We start from the raw sequence: 7,292 nt of genomic DNA, 5'->3' as shown, positions 1-7,292 counted from the left end.
TCTTTAACTCACTGCACCCCTACTCCTAACAATACACGCTTGGGTAAGGTTAGAAACGCATATCTCTACACCCTTCCTGCCTATTCTTCTCACTAGGTCTGCAGTACTGCCACAGGCAGGGGAACCCTGGCTCATTCAAGAACATTGACAGTATATTAGGTAATTGTGCTCCTGAGTGCATCTTGACCCTATGCACTAAAATAGATAATTGTCCCTCTAGTCTTGCCCCCCACCGATTCGGGGAGCAAGAGGAAGATAAGAGCACAATAGACCTTTCCTGGCCTCCGTCACGAATGACGGACAGAGAAGGGGAGCAGGGGGCGGCCTCCACGTGGCTTGGTCTGGTGGGCATAACATTCCGCGCTCGGAGAAAACTCGCTGTGTTTTTCCATAGCCTCCTTTATATAAAGGAGGCTATAGTTTTTTTTTCACAGTCGTCAAGCTATCGCGTGGTCTGGTGCGATATTTGACCGAAAACCAACGGAACTTCTTTCTTCCGTTGTAGAAGCGGCCCAAATGTGTTATTAAGCTGTGCAAAGCACGAAGCGACAAATGTCATGCACTGGCAGGCCTCGATATTGCACTTGACAAGAAACATATTTTTCTGCTATACTCGTGGGTTCACGTATTTCTGGGAGAACGAGCAAGCATTTGCTTTATTGCCCTTTCGAACGAATCGGGCTGAATACTCATCGATCGCGATCTCAAAGGCTTAGACGGAATGCGAACAATAGCAGTGTATTTAGAGATTCGTGTAGAAATTCGTTCGTTTCTAGTAGCCAGGTTGCCATATTTTCTAAGTAGTAGTTGAGTGCAGGGCTCCTCTCCCCTAGGCTGTGCAGAGACGCGTCAGTCATCTGTGAACATACTTTGAAACATTACCCCCCCCCCCCCCCCCCCGCTACGTTCTGTTAAACATTTACAATGACAGCATAAGGCTAGCGAACCTGGCCGCGTCTTCGACAATATAATGCGTTCATTCCGAAGGCCTAGAAGATGCACTGCACGCAATTTCAGTTCAGTTCAGGCGTTCAGTCGTGTCCGACTCTTCGTGACCCTATGGACCATGTCACGCCACGCTTTCCGGTCTCTCACTATCTTCTTAACATCACATAGCTTCATCTGCAATGCCTCGAGAATGCCATCTAACCATCGCGTTCGCTGCCTACCCCTTCTCCGGCGACCCTCAACCTTTCCCAACATCAAATCTTTCTCCAGCGACTCCTCTCTTCTCATCAGATGACCAAAGTAGCTGAGCTTTAACTTTAGAATTTGACCCTCCAATGAGCAGTCAGGGTTTATGGTCGACAATATCGACTGATTTGATCTTCTGGCAGTCCAAGGAACTCTTAAGAGTCTTCGCCAGCACCACAATTCAAACGCGTCAATTCTTCGGCGGTCAGCCTTTTTCACAGTCCAACTCTCGCATCCATACATCACAACTGGAAAGACCATAGCACGGGTTATACGGATCTTGGTTGGCAGACTAATGTCTCTGCTCTTTACTAGGCGGTCAAGGCTAACCATTGCTCTCTTTCCCAGAAGCAGGCGTCTCCTAATTTCATGGCTGCAGTCTCCTTCCGAGGTAATCTTGGCGCCCAAGAACAGAAAAACTGTCACAGCTTCCACTTCTTGTCCATTGATGCTCCAGGACTTGATAGGGCAAGACGCCATGATCTTCGTCTTTTTAATGTTCAGTTTAAGCCCAAACTTCTCACTCTCTTCTTGTACGCGCATCAGAAGTCTCTTGAGTTCCACTTCACTTTCTGCCATTGTTTACAGCAGTTCCTCGAGTGGATGAAGCGAGGGACGTCGTTTCCTGCTGCGAAGTCCTCCCACTATTTTCACGTGGCATCCCGGCGAAAATGGCGGCCAAAAAGGCTTCGAGCATGCACTGTAGCGCTTCTTGCAAAGGTCCATTCAGCACACCATGCTCATGGAGCTAGCCTTTGTCATAAAACGGCTCCCAAGGGCATGCCATGGTAGCTCAATTACAGCCGTATCCCCAGACGGAATCATAATATAGTGCTTTCAAAGGCTGTCGGGTACCAATCGAAAAGGGGTTTTTCTCGAATCATGTAAGTGCACTTATGAATATTTGTACGCCTTCCATGCGGTACAAATTGCTCTTTCCATTACGCGGGACCCATTCGCGTGGTAGTGCTAGTAGCGAGGGAAAATTCACGCTTCTTTGTAACGCACTTTAGGGGACTGAATTACGCGACTATAAAGTAGGAATAAAATATTGTGTTTGTCTGGCCGTACATAAAACAAACTAAAAATGTGTCTACTTAGGAGGGAAATGACGCAGCCAAGCGCAAAAGTTCGCGTATACGCAGCTGTTTTCGCTCACAACTGTGAGGGACATTTTGAAAAAAAAAAAAATGCCTGCATTGATTCCTTATTTGTAGGACTTCAGGGCGTCCGCAACCAGTCATACCAGTTGATGCGGCAGGAAAATAATTGCATGCTTGCTTTGACTCGCTGCTGAAACTATTCAAGAATCGCTATGGGTGCGTATGCTAAGGGATACTGTATATAGCGCCGGAACTGAATACAGCTAACGCACAATTTATTAGTGTGAAGCAATGGGCAGCTCCCTGACGCTCCTTACAGCATAGAGACTCGCCGGGAAATGGCGCATTTGCCTACCAATTCGGTATTCCTTCGGCGCCCCCCTCGTCATCGCGTGCCTTCCTGACATCACATTGTTTGCAAAGAGAGAGACGTCTATTACTTATTATAGTGCGCATGATCCTGATTTTACCAGGTCACCCCTGCCTTTCGCAAAGCACCAAATAGCTTGTCAGAGGAAACTGCTGCTTCGGAATCTCAAGTAGCTGTTCACTTTTGGCGCAAGAAACAACAAGCCGCTTGCGTCCTGTGAGTGTAACTAAAAGAGTTTCAAATCAGATGCGCATAAGCTACGTGGAGAAATCTCACGTTCACGCACGTCAGCTCTGCACGTACGGGAAACTATAACTGTTTATTTGGATTACGCCTAAAACCCTCAAACGTCATGAATTTGCAGAAACTTGGCAGCTAGTTTTAATATACCGTTGATGGTTTGTCACAAAATAAGTTTTTTTTTTAATGCGGAAAGCTGAGTGAGTTGGTGCTTCTATTCAACAGACATAGTTCTAGCGCATATCACAAGGTCGAAGGGAAAAGCCTTTACGGTGTCTGTGTTCTCCTTTCGACCCTGTGGTATGGGCTAGAACTACGTCTGTTGGAACGCAAAATAAGTAATAATAGTATCGTAACTATTTACCGAAGCGTCCAGTAGAGTATAAAATATAAAAGTAAAATAACGCGTGTATTGTGCGAGCTAGCATCAGAGTGCGCCATTCTGTAATAAAATATGCACGTACCTGTGAGCAGATGTCCTTTGACCGTTGCCGCTGTATCAGACGAAGCAGGCCACGATAGCTGTTCTCGGCGCTAAGGCTCCAACCAGCAAACTCACACGAAGCACAAGCGCAAACTGCTGCCAGCGACTACAATCGTGTACTGAGATCGCTGCTACGCTTGCTGCAACTTATAACGGTCTAGTGGTAAGAAAGCTTCCTGGGGCCGATACACGTGCCATGAGAGAGAAAGAAGCGCTGGTCGTTGGTGATAGGTGACTTTACCCAGTCGCTCTCTTTGTGGCACCCTCTCCTCAATTCCTTCTTTCTCCTGCTGTGGGCTGGCAGTGAAAGGCACACTATGACGATTAGTGAGTCGCCCTACTTCGGATACCTCATCTCACAAGATGTTTCAAGCATGGTGAAAGGCAATCCCTGGTCCATTCAAGATCTGAGGCATTATAATAGGTAACTGTGCTTGCCGGACCCCGCACACTATAATAGATAATTGGGCCCTTTGTTATCCCCCCCCCCCCCCCCCCCCTCACGGTAATGCGATGCGACCGCGTTTACATGCAGCGCATCATCTCTAGCGTGGTGGTGTCGGAGCGCGGTGTCGCCTATTTAAATTGAGAGGGGTAAGTAGACTTACCCCTCTAATTCCAGCCCTGCTTGGCGCATTAATACGATGCGCTTTCCTAGCGCATTACCCCTGTTTACATGAATGCGATGCGCTAGCGGTCGTGTTCATGTAAACACGGCTTGTTGTGCTGTCACCATACAAGCGTTTTGTGCGTGTGCATTTCAAGTGCAGTATAAACCACCCGACGCAGGGGTGGCCAGTCTGGTATGCAAAGCATTCGACTATGGGGAGCGTGGAGCGGCAGGTGTGACTTGCGCTGAGGTGGCTCGAATCGCGACAAGGAATGTGGCAGACAAACATGCGCCGAGAGCAATAGTATAGCCGTGTTTACATGAATGCGACAGCTAGCGCATCGCATCGCACCCCGTTCCTAGCGCATCGCATTCATCATCGCATTAATGCGCCAGGCAGGGCTCGATTGATAGAGGTAAGTCGACTTTCTCCGGCGAGGCGGCGGCCGCTTACCTCACCACCAAATCGTCGTTGCCGCTCCACTGTGTCTCGCTTTCGCTGCAAACGAGCGGTGAACGAAGCTTTTTATTTGTCTGAAGATGCCCGCGCCACGCCATTCTGGCGACAAAACGCCTGAAATTTCAAGATAGCTTCTGGAATCGGGCAGGTGATAGGCTTAGTAAGCGTTGTTGGGCGCCATGTACAGAAAGGCCGGGATAATCAAATACCTTCGGGTTCGATAAACAAAGGAGAAAAAGTATTTAATTTCGCTTCATACGCTGTTCTGGCATTTGCTACAACTTTCCTTTTATTCTGGTGTGTATAAAATAAATAATAAATGAATTTGAAAAACTTACACCCTGGTGCCACTAATGTTTTCGATATGCGACACAGCGTGCCGCCACGACCACTCTAGAAATAATGCGCTACATAAAGACTGTCGCTTCCGCATTACCGTAAGACGCTACGAAATGCGAGCCGATACGATTATGTCGCCTTCATGTAAACACGGCTTACAGCTCTTATACCCTCTTTACAAGGGCAGAGTTAACCACGGTTAGCGTAACTGTGGTTACGCGAAACCATGGTTAGCCCATTTACACGGCAGACCAAACCATGGTTACACCCCTAACCGTGGTTATCGCAAACCGAGTTTAGCGACCTCGGATTGCGTAGTTAACCGAGGTTATGGCGGCATCTGTTGACGAAGGCTGCTCGTCGGACCTCGAGTGCGCGAAGCGTACAAGCGTGTCTGCTTCAGCAGTGTACTCGTTTGCCTGTATTGAATAGCCGGTGTCTACTGTGCCGCCCGGCGTCTTCGGTTACGGCCTACAGCCAAGCGTCTGCGTACTGAAGCCCTGTCCTGTGTTTGCAGTATCGTTTGTGCGGCTTGGTGCTGAGCGCGGAACGTCAAAAAAATGCGCAGTATTAGCTTTTTAATGAAAGTGCACAAGTTCGCAACGCTTGCAGTGCGGGATGCTGCGAGCAGGCTGAGGTACGTTACACTTACCGCGGCGGTGAAGCACGTGAGCGCGGCCAACTACGGCGGGGTGCGTAACCCCCTAGTCGTCGATAGGCCTTCATTATTTCTCTTCGAAGCCGCGGCCATCGGCGCTTTGGAACTGATCAACGCTGTCGAATTGGTGTACTCATGAAACATCCTTATTGTGAATTCTATTCTGTCGCCATAAAATAACGATATGATAAACTTTGTCGATACATTAATCGCAAAGCTAGTATAAGCAGAACGGTGAGCCGCAATGTACCAGCGGAAGCTGCCTTTAACAGAAACTTCATAGTATCGCGGTTATCGGTCTTGCCAGCAATTTGCCTATGGTCAGTGACCAAGAGTGATTCAATTCTGATATTCGGCTCAGTATTGCAGATGCCAATAAATTTAGCACGCTTTGTTTCTGACGTCGGCGCTAGCGAACCGCCATGTCGTTCGCGTACGGTCTGCGGGAGGAGGGGCCAACGCGGTGGTGTTTACGATGATCGATGAGGGGCTGCCTTCGTGCGGGGCTTCACCGCGTTGTTGACGCCTTGCCGGACGGCAGTCCGGAAAATACGTTATAAATGAGATATTTGTAAATGCTGCTTCGTTCCGCAGATCACCGCGTCGCTAGCGTCGCTTCGGTTTTACTTTATGGGCAATGGCGGCCGTAACCGAGAACGGTGGCGGGATGTGTAAGCACAGCTAACCACGATTGGCGGTTGACCGTACCTCTTTACACGGCCGGCTTAACCACGGTTACGCTTAACCGCGGTTACCGAACTTAACCACGGTGAGCTGCCAATCGCGGTTAGCTGTGCTTACACAGCCCGCCACCGTTCTCGGTTACGGCCGCCGTTGCCCCTAAAGTACAACCGAAGCGACGCGGTGATCTGCGGAACGAAGGAACATTTACAAATATCTTATTTATTAACTTAGTTTCCGGAGTGCCATCCGACAAGGCGTCAACAGCGCGGTCAAGCCCCGCACGATGGCAGCACCTCATCGGCAACCTTAAACAGCGGCGCGTTGGCCCCTCCTCCCGCAGACCGTACGCGAACGACACGGCGGCTTGCTAGCGCCGACGTCAGAAATAAAGCGTGCTAAATTTATTGGCATCTAGAATACTGAGCCGAATATCGGGATTGACTCACTCTTGAGGATCACTGACCAGCGGCAAATTGCTGGCAAGACCGATAACCGCGATACTACCAAGCTTCTGCTCAAGCCAGCTGCCTCCAGTGCATTGCGGCTCACCGCTGCATGCACCGCCAAAGTTAATTATATCGTTATTTTATGGTGGTAGAATAGGATTCACAATAAGGAAGTTTCATGAGTGCACCATTTCGACAGCGTTGATCAGTTACAAAGCGCCGACCGTCGCGGCTTCGAAGAGAAATAATTTAGGCCTATCGACGACTAGGGGTTACACACCCCGCCGTCGTTCGCCGCGCTCGCAGGCTTCACCGCCGCGGTAAGTGTAACGTACCTCAGCCTGCTCGCAGCATCCCAAGCTGCAAGCGTTGCGAACTTGGGCATTTTCATGATAATGCTAAGACCGCGCATTTTTTTTACGTTCCGCGTTCAGCACCAAGCCGCGCAAACGATACTGCAGACACGGGACGGGGCTTCAGTACGCAGAGGCTTGGCTGTAAGGCCGTAATCGAAGACGCCAGGCGGCACAGTAGACACCGGCTATTCAATACGAGAAAACGAGTACACTTTTGAAGCAGGCACGCTCGTACGCATCGTGCACTCGGGTGCCGACGAGCAGCCTCCGTCAACAGACGCCGCCATAACCTCGGTTAACGACGCAAACCGAGGTCGCCAAACTCGGTTTGCGATAACCGCGGTTAGG

Source organism: Amblyomma maculatum, chromosome 10, assembly GCF_055883805.1.
Source record: "Amblyomma maculatum isolate TAMU_Amacu chromosome 10, ASM5588380v1, whole genome shotgun sequence".
Classification (NCBI taxonomy): domain Eukaryota; kingdom Metazoa; phylum Arthropoda; class Arachnida; order Ixodida; family Ixodidae; genus Amblyomma; species Amblyomma maculatum.
Note: the sequence above shows the minus strand (reverse complement) of the source record.